At 43.9% G+C, this 22,262-nt stretch overlaps 1 long non-coding RNA gene across 2 annotated transcripts in view; it reads left to right on the forward strand.

The window, feature by feature from the left end:
- The window catches only part of LOC110260338, a 94,947-nt gene that overhangs the window by 61,247 nt on the left and 11,438 nt on the right, over positions 1 to 22,262 (forward strand). The window contains exons 2-3 of one of the 2 annotated variants that reach the window (XR_002343472.1): positions 301 to 373; positions 2,621 to 3,137. This is a non-coding gene — a long non-coding RNA (uncharacterized LOC110260338). Of the gene's footprint in view, positions 1 to 300; positions 374 to 2,620; positions 5,698 to 22,262 lie in introns of those variants that run through there. The other variant, XR_002343471.1, reaches the window with a different exon arrangement.

Below are 22,262 nucleotides of genomic sequence, written 5' to 3' on the forward strand. Positions count from 1 at the left end.
TTGCTGTGGCTCTGATGCAGGCTGACAGCGTAGCTCCGATTTGACCCCTAGCCTGGGAAGCTCCATATGCCGCGGGTGTGAAAAGACGCAAAAAGACAAAACAAAAACAAAATTAAAAACCATGAAAATGCAGGGCTAGACCTGCCTGTAGGAAAGCCATAGGTGTTCTGCTGGGGAGACCTCATTGATGGCGGGCGGCAGGGAAAGCCCATCTATACAGAGCATTCTGAGCTCACAGTGATCTCTCTGTAGGCTTCTGGGTGAAGGCTGCAGACCTGAGTTCTCGTTTTTGCTTTGCAGCTCTCCAGCCCAGGAGTCCAGTGGTCTGGATCTACGGTTGCCCAACTCTGTCCTAAGTGCCAGAGCCTTTCAGGTGAGGGAAAAGAAAAGGAAGCTTGGATTTCAGTCAGAACAGCTCTACTTTTACGTGTCTTGAATATTAAATGCCACTCTTTCCTATTTTTAAAAAGAAGAGTCCTCTGATGAAAGAAAGCTTGCACATGATTGATAGAGATGAACCCTGCACTCTCATATGCTGCTAAAGCTCTCAGTTTATTATTTCAATCCAAGAAGCTTATAGAGAAATACTAAAATCTCACTCCTTGGCCAAGACAAGACGGCTGTCTTAGTCAGTTGGGGCTGCTATAACACAGTACCGTAAACTGGGTGGCTTATAAACAGCAGAGGTTTATTTCCTATAATTTTGGAGGCTGGAAGTTCAAGGTCAGGATGCCAGCCTGGTCTGGCTCCGGTGAGGCTTGCAGACTGCCATCTTCTCATACCCTCAGGTGGCAGGAAGAGGATGAGGGATCTCTCTGGGACCCCTTTTATAAGAACACTAACCCCACTCATGTGGGCTCCACCTACATGGCTTAATTACCTCTCAAGGACCCACCTCCAAATTCCATCACACTGGGAGCTGGGATTTCAGTATATGAATTGGGGTGAGGTGGACACAAACATTCAGTCTACAACAAGGACCAAGGCTAATTCATTGGAGAAGCTGTACCAACTGCTTTCTCCTCATTGTTCCCGCTGAGTCCTTCTTACCCTATAAGTGACCCCTTGGGAATCACTAAGGAAGTGGAATTGGGGTTCCCTGGTGGCTCAATGGGTTAAGGATCCAGCATGGTCACTGCTGTAGCTCAGGTGGCTGCTGTGGGGCAAGTTGGATTCCTGGCCCAGGAACTTCTTCTTTTTTTTTTTTTTTTTTTTTTTTTTTGTCTTTTTGCCATTTCTTAGGCCACTCCTGCAGCATATGGAGGTTCCCAGGCTAGGGGCCCAATCGGAGCTGTAGCCACTGGCCCACGCCACAGCCACAGCCATAGCATCGTGGGGATCCAAGCTGTGTCTGCAATCTACACCACAGCTCACAGCAACACCGGATCCCTAACCCACTGAGCAAAGCCAGGGATCGAACCCAAAACCTCATGGTTCCTAGTTGGATTCGTTAACCACTGAGCCACAATGGGAACGCCTGGCCCAGGAACTTCTGAATGCCATTGGTCATGGCCAAAAAAAGGAAAGTGGAATTGCTTACCTTGTGAGTTTCTCATTGCTGCTATAACATATTACTGTACATGTCATGGCTTAAAACAGTACCACTTATTATTTTACAGTTTATTGTTTCATTTTAAAATTTTACAGTTTTGTAGGCTAGAAATCTGACACAGGTTTATTTTTTTAACAGTTTATTATTTTACAGTTTTGTAGGCTGGAAATCTGACACAGGCCTCACTGGGCTAAAATTCAAGTATGGTCAGGGCTGCACTCCTTTCAGGAGGCTCTGGTGGAGAAATCATTTCCTTTTTTATTTTATTTTATTACTCAAATGAATTTATCACATCTGTAGTTGTATATGATCATCACAATCCAATTTCACAGGAGAGAAATCATTTCCTTACCAGGGCTGGATGCCCTCTGTATTCCTTGGCTTGTGGCCTCACCTTTCATTTTCAAAGCCAGCTAAGGTGAGTTGGGTACTTTTCACAATGTGTCGCTCTGATCCTTTTTTGTAGTCACAACTCACTCTGATTCTCTTCTGCTTCCTTATGTGTGTATTTGTTTTTTAGGGCTGTACCTGGGGCATATGGAAGTTCCCAGGCTAGGGGTCGATTCTGAGCTACAGCTGCCCACCTACACTACAGCCACAGGAACGCCGATCCGAGTTGTGTCTGTGACCTACACCATGGCTCACAGCAACACCGGATCTTTAACCCGCTGAGTGAGGCCAGGGACTGAACCCTCATTCTCATGGTTCCTAGTCGGATTTGTTGCCACTGAGGCACAACAGGAACTCCCCTATTCCACTTTAAAGGTTCCTGGTAATTGCGTTAAGCCCAGGATAAACATTTGGAAAATGCTCAGGTAAATACTAGCATATGCATCCAATTAAAAAAAAAAAAATCGTCGTTAAAAGTTATAGTTAGAAAGCGTCTGTAATACCATAACAAAAATATTTGTTATGAAAGTGAAAACAATCCTTGATTCACATTAGTAGGTGCATTTCATCACAGCTATGTAAAAATAAATTCATAGACATAAATGTAGAATGAAAATGTATGCCAACAGCAAGAATTGTTTGGTAGAACTGCTCTTAAAATAATTTTATTGTTCTCAGTATTTTCAACGACGTGATGACTGGAAGGCATCGGCGCTGCACTACAGTTTCAAGTCTGGCGAACACGCGGACAAGGGCTCTCCAGCCAGCCAGTTCCCAGCACGACTCTTAGGAATATGTGGGAGAGTCTCTCCGGGTTTGACCAAGGTCAAGTGGGGGCTCTGAGCACAGGAGCCCTAGCGAGGGACCAGCGGGGCGGGGACAGAGCTTTCCTCCCGGAAAACCCTCTGCTCTCTCCGATGCGGGCCCGCCGAGGCCCGAGCGGGGTTGGAAGCCTAGATAAGCTTCCAGCGGCCACCGCCGGGTCAGAAGAAAAGCCGCGAAGCTCTGGGCTCTGCGGCAGGACCCTCGGCGGCCGCCGTACCGCAGAGCCGAACCCGCGCGCCCTGAGCGCAGCGGCAGCTGAGTACTCAGACCAACCTGGGCGACTCCGGAGCATCCTTAGAGCCTGGGGATCTTGCTTTCCTCACCAGTAAAATGGCTTCCTGTCTCATGGGCTGTGTGAGGACTGAATGAGGTAATGCTTGTGCAGTCATAAAGTGCTTATCGCAATGCCCCAAGCCGATGCGGGCAGTCAGCCTAGAGAGGCAGTTTCCTCTTCCTTACCTGATAGGCATATCGCGTCATCTACACCCCTGGCACTACCCGGGGGACGGCGTGGGCTCTCCAAAAAGACCTCAGATCCTTTTACTCTAGAAGGAGGATGAAGCTTCTGGAATGTTAAAAGAATGCAGCGAGACTATCTCTAAAGGGGGTTGTCCCCTGGCTGATTCTAAAGTAAATTACTTTCTCTGCCGCTACTGCCCTTTACAACTGGATGTCTGCAAGCCTCACGGTGGGTCTCCTCATTTGTAAACGGGAGTTAATAGGGGTGTTGTGAGAATTCAGGGAGAAAATACACATACACAGAACCCGCATTTAATTAGGCCCTGGGAAATGGTACCAGTTCTTTTTTCACTACACAAGCAGCACTATTGGAAACACCCACTCTGAGCACCTGCTTCTCTGAGTTCAGGTGGGGGGAGGGAAAGCAGAAGGTGCCTGGGTTGAGAGAGCCTGCGGGGGAGCCAGCCACACCCAGACAGCCAGCAGCCTTGACCCTCGTGAGTGTGTCTGCTCTATGCTCCACCTTCTGTTTGCATTTGCTGCTCCCATTATTTCCCCCACCTATGCTCCCAGGAGCTCACGCACAAGGACATCTTGTCCTGAAGGAGCACGATGAGTGCAGCACAGACCAACAGCCGTAGAGCCCTCGAAGTCAGCAGGTGAGGTCCCATAACCTCCAAGTGAGTGAGGCCCCCCCAGGTTAGCTTCTTGGAAATAACCACCTCAGGGTCTGTTGAGGTCAGGCCCTCCTTTCTGCAGTAAATTAGACTTTCTAAAGTACTAGAGAAAAGAAACAAAACAAACAAACCTTGACATATCTTTATTCCATTACCCAATACCCAAAAGAAAGGCGTTTCACTTGCCTTTAAAGTGAACTGTAGTTCCAGCTACATTTATAGAACCCTTTCTCTTTACAGTCATTATACTAAGTGCTCTGCAATCTCAGATAATTCTCACCACACCCTCACAGTATTCTGTCCATTGTACATGTTGGAAAACCAAGCCTCAGAGATTGCGAGCCTTGTTGAAGGTCACAGCCAAAAAGCAGCAGAGCCAGAGTGGGAATCGGGCTGATCTATAAACAGTGTGCTCTTAACAGCTACACTACTCTAAATATATACCCTATTCTCTGCTTTAAATAAAGTGCTTTTGGTGTCTTCATTTTCAGGGCCTCTAGGTTCTCCTCCACCCCCTGAAACCCATCTTCTTTCTCTAACCTTTTATTCATTGTAAGCATGTCACGCATGCTGAATTTGTGAGCTCAGCACCACACTTAGCAGGCTTTGGTTAGGGAATTCAGCTGCAAAACACCCTCTGCCCAGCCAAGTCCTCAGAGCTAAATCCAGGGATGCAAGGCCTCTTGGCTCTGCAGTTGTAGTGGCACCATGATATGGCCTCTCTGGGTCCTGCCTCAGAGGCCTCTCCATCCACCTGTTCTAGTGAACACACTTGTCTTCCCCATCGGTTACTGGGTTAAGATGTCCTATGCTTTCACCTTTATGTGGCTCCAGATGTTGGATTTAATTAAAAAAAAAATCTGCAGCAGAAATGTGGTTATGAGTCAGGGATGCGTACGTGTGTGCTCGTTTGTGTGTGAAGCCAGTCTCTCAGCAGCAGCTAAAAATGTGAAGCAGCCAGTCTGCGCCAGGAATTGAGGACACCGTATGCTTGCATTTCTAGGTCTTCCTAAGAGTTATATAACTGCCCCTGAAGCCAGGGGGCAGGAGCAGGGCCAGCCGTGGGAGATGTTTCCAAAGAGGAATGCTGAGGAAGGACTGACCTTGAGAAGACGGGGAGTTGGCCAGGCCATGGAATGTTCCCAGCCTTGGGGCTTAAACAAAAACTGTATTCAGAGGGTGAGGGCTCTGTTGAGAACAAACCCTGTCTGTCTCCCTGCTTTGTCTTGGGGGCCTATCAAGGTGAGCCCTTACCCTGTGGGGCACTGGATATTGAATTCAGAGCTGGGCACAGCTGCCACAACAGGGCCCTGGTAATCCTCCCAGCCATCTCTAATTAGCAGACTTTGGGGCTCTCGGCGTCTTGAGGGCCAGGCAGAGGTGAGATAAGAACTCCAGCCTCATCTGTTCACAGAACAAGGCTGCAGAAAAGCATTTCAGGGGAGGAGAGCTGTGGGAGGGAATACAGCCAATCAGCGAAGGCTTATCAAGGGCTCACTCTGTGGTCATCCTGGGGAGAAGGAGGTATCTGATTGGTCCCTTCCCCTTGGGGCCTTGTAGGAAAAAAAACTCTCTTTGCCATTCTCCCTGCCCACTGTCTTAGATGACTAATGCTTATTTTTCCTTCAGGCCTCAACACAGAGGGCTGAGACCTAGAGCGGTGTTTTTCAAACTGTGGGTCATAACCCATTATTCACTTGCTTAATCAATTCAGCGGGTCACACACAGCATTATAAGAAAGAGAATAGACCATCGAATCACATCAGATGTAATAAAGATGCCTGTTATTTCAGTTATGTGTATGAAATGAATTCTGATTGGTGATTATAGTTTAAAAAAATCAAAAGCCTCTGGCTTAGAGACACTGTCTGTCCTTATCTTCACCGCAAGCATCAGAAACCCTGGCTGAATCTAGTTTAGACAAAAAGGATGTTTATTATTGCACTTAAAAGGAAGACCAGAGGTGGGACAGGCCCCAAGATATGGGCTCCACTTTGACACAGGCTCCACAATGCCCCCAAGGATGCCAAGTCTTCATGGGGGTAGTTATCGTCAGGGTGGTAGCAAGATGGCTACAGAAGCTCCATGTCATATTCAGGGAACACCATGGAAAGGAGAGACCAGCTCTTGTGTCTCTGAAGAGTGAGGAAATCTGGCCGACTTCCCTGCCTTAGTGGAGAATTGGTCCCAACTCTATTCCTAAACCTGTACTGGCGAGGAGTCCATGACTCCCTTGAATAGAGAGGCTGAGCAGGATATCACCCTGGAGCTGGTGAGGGAAGGGACGTGTGGCTACTGGATCAAAAGTAGGGCTCTGACCATGGACGGGATGACAGAATGGGCGAAGATGCTTGCAATGTGGAAAATTGACAAGGGTCTGATAGCTAGACTATACAAGAAATTCCTACAAACCAAGAAAAAGGAGAACAACCTTTTAGAAAAATGGACAAAAGACAATGACCGTGCAATTTGTAGACCAGGTAACACTAAAAGCTAACACATACATGACAAAATATACAAAATCATTGTTAATCACTAAAGAAAACAAGAATTCAAATGAGTATTTTTTAATACCTGTTAGATTAATAATCAGAAAGCTGGGCAAGTCCAGGTGTTGGCAGGGTGTGAGGACACTGAACCGCTACATGCTCCCTGTAGGAAGGACTGGTGCAGCCACTCTGGAGGGTGGTGTGGTCTTCTCGGTCAAATTATGTAAATGCTCATACCACGTGACTAGCAATTCCGCTCCCTGGCAAGTTCTCACACAGGCCACAGGAGACGTGTGTGAGAATGTCCCCTGCAGCTTTACTTGTGGTGGAGGGAAGTTGTCCACAGCCCGGTGTCCATCACTGAGAGAAAGAAGAGGTCAAATTCAGGTTCCCAACAAGGCCCTAGGCTGAAGCGAAAAAGTGATGGTTCAGAGGTAACCATGGCAACATTCTTTAAAAACAATGTATTTGGGGGTGGGGAGGTGAATCCACTTGGTGATTATGAGTTTTTTAAAGGTCATTTTCTTTTTCTTTTCTTTCTTTTTTTAAGACCTGCCGCAGTTGGAAGTTCCCAGGCTAGGGGTCCGATCAGAGCTGCAGATGCCGGCCTATGCCACAGCCACAGCAATGTGGGATCTGAGCTGCATCTGTGACCTACACCACAGCTCATGGCAACCCCTGGTCCTTAACCCACTGACTGAGGCCAGGGATGGAACCTACGTCCTCATGGATACTTGTCAGGTTTGTTCACTGAGCCATAGCAGGAACTCGCTAAAAGGTCGGTTTCTGTTGGAAATGCGTACTGAAGTATTTCTGGGCGAAATGACACAATGTCCAGAATTTGTTTTCACATACTCCCGAAAGAGAAAAGTGGGCATGGAGGAAGGAAATTCGATTTTTAAAAATTGGCAAAATAGTGGTAGTTGTTCAAACTACCAGTGGCTACCATGGACCTTTGTTATATTACCTCCACTTTTGTGTACCTTAGAGATTTTTCATAATTAACGTTTAAAACAACACACAAAAATCAATACCCATGTTATGGGAACACATTGAAATAATAAGATACACATTGAAACAGTACCTACACAACAGAAGAAAGGAATGGGAGCTCGATATGGCGGATATGATAAAAGGGAGAGGAAAAGAGAAAAAATATTTGGTGTTTCATCAGGAAGGTCTCGAAAACTCAGGCTGCCCCGGCGGAGTGTGGGACATGAAAAGGGCAAAGTGGGAGGCGTGTGTTTGCAGACAGACAAAGGCGCAAAAAGCACGGTGCCTGTGTTTATTTTTAATTTTTAATTTTTTTGTCTTTTTAGGGCTGCACCTGCGGCATATGGAGGTTCCCAGGCTGGGGGTTGAATCGGAGCTGGAGCTGCCAACCTACACCTCAGCCACAGCAGCTCGGGGGTCCAAGCCGCATCTGCAACCTACACCACAGCTCACGGCAACGCCAGATCCTTAATCCACTGAGCGAGGCCAGGGATCAAACCTGCGTCCTCATGGATGCCAGTTTGCCTCCGCTGAGCCACGACGGAAACTCCCCCCCCCCACGTTTATTTTTTCAAGGAGCCCCAATTCCAACCCCTGAAGGCGTGGTTAGGCTCCTCCGTGTTTCTTCAGCATGGAGGTCCGGTACCAGGCACGGGTGGATCCTTTTCTGGCACGCACTTCACAACACGAGACCTGCTGAATGCACGGTCTTCCCCACTGGACTGGGAGCTACAGGGCGTGGGACTGTGGGTTGTGTTTTGCTCGGTAGTGCACACCCAGCAGGCAGCACGGGGTCCATCACCCCAGCTGCACTCTGCCGGCTGTTTATTAAAAAACCATAGTCAAGGCTTGTTGAGCAGTGTCTCATTTTATTCTCTCAATAGCTCTGCAAAGTAGAAAAGAGTATTTCCCCTTACTTAATCAACGAGGAAATGGAGGCTCAGAGAGGTTAAGAAACGTGTGCAAAGTCACACAGCTAAAGCTGGGCAGGGCAGGATCCGATTGCCATTGAAACCAGTATTCTCTCTCTCTCTCTCTCTCTCTCTTTTTTTTTTTTTTTTTTTTGCCGTTTCTAGGGCTGCTCCTGCTGCATGTGGAGGTTCCAAGGCTAGGGGTCTAATCAGAGTTGTAGCCGCTGGCCTACGCCAGAGCCACAGCAACGCAGGATCCGAGCCAGCCACGTCTATCTACACCACAGCTCACAGCAATGCCGGATCCTTAACCCACTGAGCAAGGCCAGGAATGGAACCAGCAACCTCATGGTTCCTAGTCAGGTTCATTAACCACTGTGCCACGATGGGAACTCTGGAACCAGTATTCTCAATCACTGTGCCATACTGCCTTGAGGGAGAGATTGAGGCCCCAGGTGTTACCAGGAGAAGCGAACACACCTGAGGCACTTCGAGAGAACCAGCAGACACTCAAACTGGGAGCTAAAGGTGATGGAAAGGCTCTGGGGTCCGGGCACAAGCAAGACAGAAAGGGCCTAAGCCAGGTGATGGGAAACCAAGGAACAGATCTTGCTGAAGACAGCAGTGGAGTGATCGCCGTTGAACCCAAGCACTCTTCTCGAAGCTGTTGTGGGGCTGAGATGGTGGGCGGAGCCTAGCCCTCCTCCTAAGTGTATCTCTTCCCTTCTTAGTGCTTAATTAGAGCTTCTGCAGCGGAGGTGGTGTTGCCCTCTGGGAGATATTTGGCAATCCCTGGAGGGAGAGGGGGAGATTCACGGCATCTAGTGGGTACAGGCCAGGGATGCGACAGGGCACAGGACACCCCCCACAACCCAGAAGGATCCGACCCCAAGTGTCAGCTGTGCCAAAGTTGGGAAACCCTGCCCTGAACCTATCAATCACTCAACCGGTAAGAAATTTCTTCCAACCATCCACCCTCTCTGCTTCCTACTGGTCCCCCTCTCTCAACTTCTGAAAGTACTAAAAACAAGGACTTGGCCAAGACTGGCTTTGTCAAGAGAAGCCCGAGTGCGGGCCGGGTCTAGGGAGCCTCACGTGTTGGCAGCATTTCCTTTGATGGTTCATGACAGCCCGGGGCGGTGCACCAGCCTACCTCCTCTGATACTTGGTCCTAACAGTGTGCTGGTTAATGTTTAACAGCTGGCTTTCTGGGAAAACAAGCCCGGACTTTCAGCATTTGACGCTTTCCATGGTGTAAATATTCTAGCCTTGGCCAATTTTAAGCTACCCGTGTGAAGTCCCCTGGCTTGCAAAACTCCTGAAAACGGATCAAATGAGCTGGTAGGAGCCAGCTCTTACACACCCCTGCTTCGTCTCACCGTCGCGTGTTCCAGCCTCTCTTTCAAGCTGTGCAAACACTGACCTATTGAACCAATGGCTTATTTTTCACTCATACTCCAACACGGGTATTCCCGATACAGCAGCTCAGGACCAGGCTCTTCTCGTCTGGTGGCTTACTTTCCTCTAGGACAAGTAAGTCGACATCAGAATCAGCTGGAAAGCTGAAAAGGTGATTTTCCGAGTTCTGACTCAGCAAGTCTAGGCTAGGGCCGGAGGATGCGCGTTTTCTCACACCTCCCTATGAGATGCTGATGCCGCAGACAGGGGACACATGCTGAGAACTACCCCTCTAGGGCAGGGCTCCTTAACCTTGGCTGCACAGAGGAAACTCCCAGAGGCTTCACAACTTCTGAAGGCTGGCTTCCACTTCCTGAGATCCTGGTTTCATTGGTCTGGGAGGCAGCCTGGCCATAGAGAGTGTGAAAGCTCCCACAGGTGATTTCTTTGCACGACCAAGGCTGAGAACCACTGCTTTAGGCCTTAGTATCACCTCCTCCATTCAGCAGACGGATGTGGAAAGAGCTGAGGGCTTTACGTGGAAGGGTTTATGGGCCAGGCCTGGAGGTAAGCTCCCAGCTTCCCCTCACAGAGCAGGCTGGGAAGTGGGGTCTCACTGGGAGCTCAGGAGGAAAGGGGGCCATGATTTGCTGAAAACTAGTGAGTTGTGACCATAACTCCTTACTGCCTGCGGCTTTGGAACAAATATACCTGGATGGATACTCACATGTGTGGATCTACAAGTGTCAGTAAGCCGACGTGAGAGTGTGGGAGGTCCTGGCTTTAGGGAGAGTGTGTCCGGGGAAGAGCTTCCAATGGCACCCCGGGGTGCTTTTATGTCTCTGGAGGAAGGCAGCCTGGTGTGGTGCAAAGAGGCAAGGCGTACAGGTCTGTGTTCCCTTCCTCAACCACGTTTTACCAGTTACAAATCTCTCCAAGCCTCCGTTTCCTTTCCCTGAAAATGGGAATACTATCTATTTCAGAGGTTAAGTAAAATAAGCATAAAGCCCACAGACAGTGCTGTTGGCATATAGTGTGTGTTCAGTGAATGTTAGTTCCCTTTCCTTTGGAAAATACTATCGTGTTGGCACCAGAGATAAGGGAGCAGAAACAGGTGATCCGCCAAGACTCTGGGTTCCTCCCGGCACACGCATGTGCAGTGAGGCGCTGGCTGTGAGTGTTTTGCTGTGTTTGCAGGGAGAAAACCCCACGGAAGATTCATTGTAGCAAAGGATGCAATTATCCTTCTGGGACAGTGTTTATGTGTCCTCATATGTCGGTCATTACAGAAAGAAATGAAAACCTTGCAACCCTGTTTTAAAGGGAGAAATTAGTAGTTCCCTTTGTGGCTCAGCATTAAGGAACTCGACTAGTATCCATGAAGATACAAGTTTGATCCCTGGCCCCGCTCAGTGGGTGAAGGATCCGGCGTTGTCGTGAGCTGTGGTGTAGGTCACAGATGCAGCTGGGATCTGGCGTGGCTGTGGCCGCAGCTGTAGCTCTGATTCGATCCCTAGACTAGGATCTTCCTTATGCCGCAGGTGTGACCCTAAAAAGACCGGAAAAAAAAAAGTAATTCTTTATACTACTAAAAGATTCTTTCCACTACAAACAGCTTATTTAAACCATTTTGCTTTCCTGCGCACACAGAGGCTGTCTGGAAGCTGGAGGGGAAGGGACCCCTGCTTTCTACAGCAGGCAGAGCTGGGAAGGTGGTGTCAGAATCCCTGACCACCAAAGAGCAGTCATTAACTCAGAGCCTGTTAACTGAGGGAGGCTCACTTCACAGCCCTGCCACCAGCCTAATGGGAGAGGCAGCGCAGAGCTGGTCTGGGATGAGAGCCACCTGTCTTCACGCTGCCTACTTATGCAAATTGCAGTTTGGTCACCCAGCAGCTCCTGGGGGCAAATCCGTTTGAGTAACTTTTCAACAGCCTGTGCTTAATTTCCAAGAAACTTTCCATGATCTTATGTTTTAACACCAACTCTGACCTTTCCTGTTCTTAGTTTTTCATAAAAACACTGCCCGTCTCCAGTTCTTGGCCCCCAGCACTGGTGCTCCACAGCTCCAGCTCCCCCCTGGCGTCTGTTTATATGGGCAGATGCAGAGTTTGGGCTCCAAGCGCCAATGTCCGGGTTTGAGGCAGACTCGCCCACCTCTGCTGCTACGTAGCTGTGTGACTTCAGGCCAGTTCACTTCTCCCAGCCTCGGTGTTCTCGTTTGGAAAACGGTTGATGTTTTGACCCTGCTGAACACGAGTACCTATTTCTGTTCTGGGAACACCAAGTCTGCTCTCCTGGGTTTGTCTTCAGGGGACGGGGGGAGCAGAGTTACAGTGCAGATGTGCGTGGGGGGCGAGTCTAGGAAGTGAGCTACCCCTTAATGAACCCTAACAAAGAGCCTGGTTCTCTCCTTGTTTAAGCTTCACAGCACCCTCAGATGGCAGGAGTGGCATTCGCCTCCATTTTGCAGACAGAAAGTTCTGGAGAAAGTCAGTTCCTTGTCCGGATTGCCCATTTCATAAGTTAAGGAAACAGGCTTCCCAAACCACTTTTGGAACCACTTCCCTCCTGGCACACAGGCTGAGGGGAACACGGAATAAAAAAGACACCCAGGAGTTCCCACTGTGGCTCAGCAGTAATGAACTTGACTAGTATCCTTGAGGTTGTCGGTTTGATCCTTGGCCCTGCTCAGTGGGTTAAGGATCCAGCGTTGCCATGAGCCCCAAAACTCTGGTTCCACCCCTAGCCTGGGAACTTCCATATGCCATGGGTTCAGCCCTTAAAAAAAAAAAAAAAAAGACACCCAGTGCCCATATGCCAGGCAGCCCCATACCTAAGCCTGAGCCCAGCCTGGAGTGCCCTGCACGCCCAAGTCTGCCTCCAGGAGGGCGAAGTGCAGGAGACCCACCAGCTAAGCCTCGCCTTTTCTTCTCAGCTACATGAGCTCACAGAGAAGTCCCTTTGCCTCTGCCCTTCTCTTTATTGCTTGATTGATGCATCCAATGATTTTATTTTATTTTTATTGAGGTATAAGAGACATTATATTAGTTTCTGGTGTACAGCATAATGATTCGATATTTGTTTATACTGTGAAATGGTCGCCACAATGTCTATTTAGACTCAGGCAGCATTACAAACTTGTTTTTCCTGTGATGAGAACTATGAAGTTAGACTCTTAGCAACTTTCAAATATGCACTACAATACTATTGACGCTAATCCCCACGGCTTATTTCTTGAATCATTGGAAGTTTGTACCTTTTGACCCCCCTTTACCCATTTCACCCCCCACCCCACTACTCTGGCTGCCTCTAATCTATTCTCTATCTGTGAGCTGCGTTATCTGTTTTGTTTTGGTTTGGAGATCCCACCTTTAAGTGAGGAGTAATTGTCTTTGAGTAATTTCACTTAGCCTAATGCCCTCAAGGTCCATCTGTGTTGTTGGGAATGGCACGATTCCAGTCTTCTTTTTGGCTGAGTCAAATTCCACTGTGTGTGTGCCTGTGTGCATGCACGCATGCACAAGTGTGTGCGTGTATCAGTGGACACTTAGGTTGTTTCTGTATATTGCCTATTGTAAATACAGTTGACCCTTCAGCAGTATAGGTTGAACTGTGCAGGTCCGTTTACATGTGGATTTAATTCCACTAAATGTATATACAATACTATACCATCTGCTGTTGGTTGAATCCACAGATACAGAACTTGGATCCAGAGGGTCAACTTTGATGTTTTACTGAGATTTTTCCACCCTGGGGAGGGTTGTCACCCAAACCCCCAATTTGGTCAAGGGTCAGAGGTGGTGCTGCAATGAACAAGAAGATTATGGACTCAGGACTTATCTTTTCAAGTTAGTGTTTTCATTTTCTTTGGCTATATAACCAGAAGTGGAATTTTGGAATCATACGGTAATTCTATTTTAATTTTTGAGGAATCTCCACACTGTTTTGCGTAATGGCTACACTAATTTGCATTCCCGCCAACAATTGCTCAAGGATTCCCTTTCATCCGCATCCTTGCCAACACTATTTCCTATCTTTTTGATAATAGCCATTCTAAGAGGTGTGAGGTGATATCTCATTGTGGTTTTTGATTTGTATTCCCTGATGATTAGTCATATTGGGCACCTATTGGCCATTTGTATGTCTTCTTTGGAAAAAGGTCTATTCATGTCCTCTGCCTATTTTATAATTGGATTGTTGATTTTTTTTTTTTTTTTTGCTGTTGAGTTATATGAGTTCTTTATATATTTTGGATATAAGCCCCTTATCAGATACAGGATTTGTGAATATTTCCTCATTCAATAGGTTGCCTTTTCCATTTTATTGATGGTTTCCTTTGCTCTGCAGAAGCTCTTTTTAGTCTGATGTAGTCTTATTTATTTTTGTTTTTGGTGTCAAATCCAATAAATCATCACCAAGATTGACATCAAGGAGCTTATTGCCCAAGTTATCTTTTAAGAATTTGATGGTTTCAGGGCTTTTTCAAATTTTTAGGCCATTTTAAGTTAATTTGTGCATGTAGTATAAAATAGTAGCCCAGTTTCATTCTCTTACATGTGACTGTTCAATATTCTCAACACTATTTCTTAAGAAGCTTTTCCCTGTTGTACATTATTGGCTCCTTTGTTGAAAATTAATTGACCATGTATGCATGGATTTATTTACGACTTTCTCTTCTGCTTCATTGACCTATATGTCTGTTTTTATGCTAGTACCTTACTGTTTTATGACTACAGCTTTGTAATAAATTAGGAAGCATGATACCGCCAACTTTGTTCTTCTTTCTCAACATTCCTTTGGCTATACTGGGTCTTTTGCTGTTTCTTGCAAATTTTAGGATTTTTTTTCCATTTCTGCAGAAAATGCCTTTGGAGTTTTGATAGAATTGTATTGAATCTATTGATTGTTTGGGTACTATGGACATTTTAATTGTTCCAGTCCATATGCATGAAATATTTGTCTACCTATTTGTGTCTTCAATTCCTTTCATCAAAGTCTTATTGTTTTCAGGGCACAGGTCTCTCACCTTCTTAATTTTATTCCTAGATATTTCATTATTATTATTATTTTTTTGCCTTTTTTTTTTTTTTTTTTAGGGCCCCACCCAAGGCCTATGGAAGTTCCCAAGCTAGGGGTCAAATTGGAGCTGCAGCTGCTGGCCTATGCCACAGCCAAACCAACTAGGGATCTGAACCACGTCTGTGACCTACACCACAGCTCACTGCAATGCCAGATCCCCAACCCACTGAGCAAGGCCAGGGATCATACCCGTATCCTCATGGATACTAGTCAGATTCCTTTCTGCTGCACCACAGGGGAACTCCCCATTCTTTTCAATGCAATTGTAAATAGAATTGTTTTCTTAGCTTCTTTTTCTGATGGTTTGTTATTAGTGCATGGAAACAACAGATTTTAATACACTGATGTTGTATTCTGCAACTCTACTGAATTTATTAGTTCCAACAATTTTTGGTGGCATCCATTATAGAATATTCTATAAATTATATGTCATCTGTAAACAGGGCCAGTTTTACTTCTTCCTTTCCAATGTGAATGCCCTTTTTTTTTTTTTTTTAAAATTATTCTTATTTTTGTGCCTCATTGCTCTGGCCAGAACTTCGAATACTATGTTGAACTAAAATGATGAGAAAAGGCATCCTTGTTCCTGATCTTAGAGCAAAAGCTTTCAAATTTTCACTGTCGAGTGTGATGTTAACTATGGGCTTGACATATATGGCCTTTGTTATGTTCAGAGACATTCCCTCTACACCCACTTTCTTGAGAGTTTTTATAATAAGTGGATTTAAAATTTTCTCAAATCCCTTTTCTTCATCTTTTGAGATAATCATTTTTTCTTTTTTTTTTGAATTAAGGTAGAGTTGATTTATAATGCCATACCTATTTCTGCTGTACAGCAAGGTGACTCAGTCACACATACATACCTTCCCTTTCTTATATTATCTTCCATCATGTTCTATCCCAAGGGACTGATATAGTTCCCTGTGCTATGCAGTAGGACCTCATTGCTTATCCCTTCTAAATGTAATAGCCTGCATCTACTAACCCCCAAATCCCATAGTGTTTTCCATAGTGGTTGTACCAATTTACATTCCCAGAAACAGTGTAGGAGGGTTCCCTTTTCTCCACACCCTCACTAGAATTTGTTATTTGTGAAAGCCATTCTAACCAGGGTGAGGTGGTATCTCATTTTGATTTTCATTTCTCTAATAATTAGTGATGTTGACCATATTTTTATGTTTCCTTTTGCCTTCTCTATGTCTTCTTTGGAGAAATGTCTATTTAGGTCTTTTGCCCATTTATTTATTAGGTTGTTTTTTTTGTTGAGTTATATGAGTTGTTTGTGTATTATGGAGATTAAGCCCTTGCTTGTCAGTTGCAACATTTGTAACTACATTCTCCCATTCCATAGTTTGTCTTGTTTTTTGGTTTTTTTGTTTGTTTGTTTTTCTTTTTAGGGCTCCATCATTGGCTCATGGAAGTTCTCAGGCTAAGGGTTGAATCAGAGCTGCAGCCACCAACTTACATCACAGCCACAGCAATGCCAGATCTGAGCTTAATCTGCAAACTACACTGCAGCTCTCAGCAATGCTGGGTCCCTAACTAACTGAGAGAGACCAGGGATTGAACCCACATCCTTATGGATAATAGGGTCTTAACCCACTGAGCCACAACAGGAACTCCTACTTTTTTTTTATGTTTACTTTTGCTATGCAAATGCTTATAAATTTGGTTAGGTCCCATTTGTTTTTTCTGTTTTTATTTCTATTGTCTTGGGAGACTGAAAACATTTGTACAGTTGATGTCAGAGAATGTCTTGCCTATGTTCTCTTCTAAAAGTTTTATGGTGTCTTGTCATGTTTAAGTCTTTAAGCCATTTTGAGTTTATTTTTGTTCATGGTGTGAGGGTGTATTCTAGTTTCGTTGATTTAATGTGGCTGTCCAGTTTTCCCAGCACCACTTGCTGAAGAGACTGTCTTTTTTCCCATTTTATATTCTTGCCTCCTTTGTTAAAGGTTAATTGCCCATAGGTGTCTGGGTTTTTTTCTGGGCTCTCTATTCTGTTCCATTGCTCTGCATGTCTGTTTTTGTACCAGTGCCACATGGTCTTGATTACTGCAGCTTTGTAATATTGTATGAAGTCTGGGAGAGTTATGCTTCCTGCTTGTTTTTTTTTCTTTTTTCCCTCAGAATTGCTTTAGCAATTCTGGGTCTTTTATGGTTCCATGTAAATTTTTGGATTATTTATTCTAGTTCTGTGAAAAAAGTTATAGATAATTTGATAAGGGATCACATTAAATCTGTAAATTGCTTTGGGTAGTATGGTCATTTGAACAATATTAATTCTTCCAATACAGGAGCATGAGCTATCTTTCCATTTCTTTGAATCCTCTTTAATTTCCATATTCTTATAGTTCTCAGAATATGTCTTTCACCCACCTGATTATGTTTATTCCTAGGTATTTAATTTGGGGGGGGATACAATTTTAAAAGGTTTTTTAAATACTCCTTTTCTAATATTTCATTGTTAGTATGCAGAAATGCAACTGATTTCTGAATGTTATACTCTCGTATCCTGCCACTTTGCTGAATTTATTGATCAGATGGAGTAGTTTTTGTGTGGAGTTCTTAGAGAGTTTTCTGTAGTCTCATGTCATCTGCATATAGTGACAATAATACCTCTTCTCTTCCAATTTGGATATTTTTTATATCTTTTGTTTGTCTGATTGCTGTCGCTCGGACTTCCAATACTATGTTGTGGTGAGAGTGGGCAACTTTGTCTTGTTCGAGGTTTTAGCAGGAAGGCTTTCAGCTTTTCTCAGTTGAGTATTATATTGACTGTGGGTTTGTCATAAATGATGTTTATTATGTTGAGATCTGTTTCCTCTATACCCAGCGTGGTAAGAGTTTTTATCATAAATGGATGTTGAATTTTGTCAAATGCTTTTTCTGCATCCATTGAGATGGATTGTGTGGTTTTTGACTTTTGTTAAAGTAGGGTATTACACTGATTGGTTTGCATGTATTGAACCATCCTTGTGAACTTGGGATGAATCCCACTTGGTTGTGGTGTATGATCTTTTTTATGTGTGGTTGGATTCAGTTTGCTAAATTTTGTTGAGAATTTTTGTGCCTATATTCTTCAAAGATGTTGGGCTATAATTTTCTTTTTTGGTATTATCTTTGCTTTTGGTATTAGGGTGATGGTAGCTTCATAGAATGTCTTTGGGAGTGTTCCTTTTTCTTCAATATTTTGGAAGATTTTAAGAAGAGTCAGAATAAGTTCTTTGTATGGTTTATAGAATTCGCCCATGAAGCCACCTGGTCCTGTACCTTTGTTTGTAGGAAGTTTTTTTTTTTTTTTTAACATATTCAGTTTCATTTCTAGTGATCAGTCTGTTCAATTGATCTCTTTCTTCTTAATTCAGTTTTGGTGGGCTGCATGTCTCTAGAAAGTTGTCTACTTATTCTAGTTTGTCAAATTTGTCGGCATATAATTGTTTATAGTACTCTCTTATGGTTTTTTGTATTTCTGCAGTGTCTGTTGAGATTTCTCCTTTTTCGTTTCTTATTTTGTTTACTTGGGTTTTCTCTTCTTGATGAATCTGGCTGGAGGTTTGCCATTTTGTTTACCATTTCAAATCTCTATTTTTATTTTATTTTATTTTATTATTTTATTTTTTTAGTACTGTACCTGTGGCACATGTAAGTTCCTAGGCTAGAGGTCAGATTAGAGCTACACTGCTGGCCTATGCCATAGGCACAGCAATGCCAGATCCGAGCTGCGTCTGTGACCTATGCCGTAGCTCCCGGTATTGCTGGATCCTTAACCCACTGAGCAAGGCCAGGAATCAAACCCACATCCTCATGGATACTAGTTGAGCTTCTTTCCACTGAGCCACAATAGGAACTCCCTTATACCCCTATTTTATTGATTTTCTCTCTGATCTTTATGATTTCCTGCCTTCTGCTAACTTTGGGTTTTGTTTGTTCTTCTTTGTCTAATTCTTTCAGGTGGTTGGTTAGATTGTTAATAAGAGATTTTTTTTTTTTTTTTTTTTTAGAACTGGCTGTATCACTATGAACCTCCCTTTAAGAACTACTTTTGAGGCATGCCATGGATTTTGTATGGTTGTGTTTTTATTGTCATTTGTCTAAAGGTATTTTTTTAATTTCCTTTTTGATTTCCTCATTGACCCACTGGTTTTTAGTAGCATGTTATTTAGTCTTCATGTAGTCAGTTTTTTCTCATTTCTTTTCTTGTTTGTTGATTTCTAGGTTCATGACTTTGTGGTATTTTGAAATTACCACATTGTGGTATTATGTGGTATTATTTATTGAAATAATTTCTATACTCTTAAATTTGTTAGTTTGGGGCCCCAGTATGTGGTCAATCCTAGAGAATGTTCCATGTGCACTTGAAAATAATGTATATTCTGGGTCTTGTGGGGTTTTTTGTTTTTTTGCATGTAATGTCTTGAAAACATCAGTTAAATCTAACTTTTCTGTTGTGTCACTTAGGATCTCTGTTAAGTCAAGACTTATTGATTTTCTGTTTAGGTCTGTTCATTGATGTGAGTGGGGTGTAAAATCTCCTACTTTTATTGTATTCCCATTAATTGCTCCGTTTCTGTCTGTTAATATTTGTTGTATGTGTGTGAGTGCACTGACATTAGGGACATATATACTGGTGAGTGTAATAGCCTCTTCTTAGTCCTTTTGTCATTAAATAGTGTCCTTTATCTTTCTTTATGACCTTTGTTTTAAAGTCTATTTTGTCTATATGAGTATTGTGACACTCACTTTCCTATCCTTTCCATTCTCATGAAATAACTTTTTCCATCCCCTCTTTTCAATTTATATGTGTCCTTTGCCCTAAGGTGGGCCTCTTATAGGTAACATATTGTAGGCTTTTGTCTTTTTATCCAGTCTGCCACTCTGTTTTTTATTGGAACATTCAGTCCATTGACATATATGTATTCATTACCATTTAAAACCTTGTTTTCCAGTTGGTTTTAAGTTTCTCTTTTGTTCCTTTCTTTTTGAGTGGAGGGGGGGGTTGGATGATTTGCTTTTGTTTTATGCTTGTATCCTCTTCTTTTTGGTGTTTGTGAATATATTATTTGTTTTCGATTTGTGGTTGCCCTGTTTTCAAGTATGTTAAGCCGTTCCTATATCTACTTGCTTTAAACTCATAGTCATATATGCTCAAACACATTAAAAAAATAAGAGTCTAGATTTTCTTACTCTGCTTCCTCATATTTTATGATTTTGATGTCTTTTTTTAATCTTCATGCTTATACTTTTGCTATTCCTTCTCTTTATCATCACTTTCACAAATAGTTTTTTTTTTTAATCTGTATATTGGCTTGTTTAAGTGATTACTTTCCAATTGTGATTTCTGCCATCCTGTCTTCTTTCCTATTTAGAGGAAACCTTTCAGTATTTCTTTTGGAATGAGTTTAGTACTGCTGTATTCTTTTTGTTTGTCTGAGAAATTATTTCTCTTTCTATTTTAAATGATAATCTTGGGGAGTTCCCGTTGTGGCTCAGTGGTTAATGAATCTGACTAGGAACCATGAGGTTGCAGGTTCGATCCCTGGCCTTGCTCAGTGGGTTAAAGATCCAGCATTGCCATGAGCTGTGGTATAGGTTGCAGACACTGCTTGGATCCCACGTTACTGTGGCTGTGGCGTAGGCCAGCAGCTACAGCTCTGATTCAACCCCTAGCCTGGGAACCCCCACATGCTGTGGGAAGAGGCTCAAGAAATGGCAAAAAAGAAAAAAAAAGAAAAAAGAAAAAAAATGATAATCTTGCTGAGTAGCGTATTCTAGACTGCAAATTTTTTCTTTTAGGACTTTGAATATATCTTAACCCCTCTCTTTTGTCTGGTAGCGTTTCTATAGAGAAATCAGCTGATAGCCTTAAGGGGGTTCCCTTATGATTAACTCTTTGTTTTCCTCTTGCTAGCTTTAGAATCCTCTCCTTATCTTTAGTGCTTGCCATTTTTAGTATAATATGTTTTTGTGTAGGTCTGTTTTGATTCAGCTTGTTTGGGGTCCTCTGTACTTCCTGTATCTGGATATCTGTTTCCTTCTTTAAATTTGGAAAGTTTTCAGCCATAATTTCTTCAAATATGTTTTCAATTCCCTTTTTTTTCTCCTTCTGGAATCCCTATTATGCACAGATTGGCATGCTTTATATTATCCCATAGATCTCTTATATTTCTCTCATTTTTTTTTTTTAAATTTGGCTTTCTATCTGCTGTCCTGATTGGGTGATTTTCATTATTATATCTTCCAAGTCACGTATTCATTTCTATGCATTATTCATTCTGCTGTTCAATGCCTTTAATTCAGCTTTTGTCTCTACAAATAAATTTTCTAATTTTTCTTGGCTCTTCCTTATAGTTTCTAATTCCTTTTTATAGTAAGCTGTGTTACTATTGATATCTGATCTTAATGCCTTTAGTATTTTTATTACCTCCTATTTTTTTCCCCTTCCTTCCTTCCTTCCTTCCTTCCTTCCTTCCTTCCTTCCTTCCTTTCTTTTTTCTTTTTAGGGCCGCACCTGTGGCAAATGGAAGTTCCCAGGCTAGGGGTCAATGGAGCTACAGCCACAGGCCTATGCCACAGTCACAGCAACATGGAATCCAAGTCACATTTATGGCCTATGCCACAGTCACAGCAACATGGAATCCAAGTCACATTTATGACCCATGCCATAGCTTGTGACAATGCTGGATCATTAACCCATTGAGAAAGGCCAGGGACTGAACCCGCATCCTCATGGATACTAGTCAGGTTCTTAAGCTGCTGAGCCACAATGGGAACTCCTACCTCCTTTTTGAATTTGGTGTCTATTAGACTGTAGATATATGTTTGCTCCTTCAGGGGAATTCTCCTGTTCTTTTAACTGGAATTGGTTTCTAGGCTTCTTCATGTTATTTATATTTTTCTTATTCTGTGAGTTTAGGGTAGCTTGTGACCACTTACTACTTTTTTTTTGTCATGAGGGATCCTTTTGATTTGAATGTTTGCTGTCTCTTTCCTTGGTGTGTGCAGGTCATTATCCCTTTGATAGGGGGTATGAATGTGTATGGCCCATGCATATTACCAGGGAGGTCAAGGCAATGAGCAGTACCTGCAGGTAGTGCCTGGCTGCTGGGCCCTTGACAGTGGCAAGGAACCACGAGGAGGTGGGGGGAGGCAGGCTGCTCTTGGTTGCAGGGCCTTGAGCAGTGGTAGTGACATTTCAGGGAGGTGGGGGTGGTGCCCAGAGTCTTTGGCAGTGACAATGGCAGGGTAAGGGGAATGGGTGGCACTGGGTTGTAGGGCCCTCCTTGGTGTAATTGACCCCTGAGGTGACTGGGACCACAGGCACTGCCTGTTCACATGACTCTTAGTGTACCCACCTCTGGAGTCTGAGATGGATCAGCAGTTTGCACCCACCCTGTAGCCTGGGCAAGGATGCCCAGCTGCCTGAGAGCCCACGCATGAGCAAAGAAAGGAGCTCCCGTGCTGGTCCCACCCCTCCTCTTGCCCT

The sequence above is a fragment of the Sus scrofa genome, chromosome 4 (assembly GCF_000003025.6).
Source record: "Sus scrofa isolate TJ Tabasco breed Duroc chromosome 4, Sscrofa11.1, whole genome shotgun sequence".
Taxonomy (NCBI): domain Eukaryota; kingdom Metazoa; phylum Chordata; class Mammalia; order Artiodactyla; family Suidae; genus Sus; species Sus scrofa.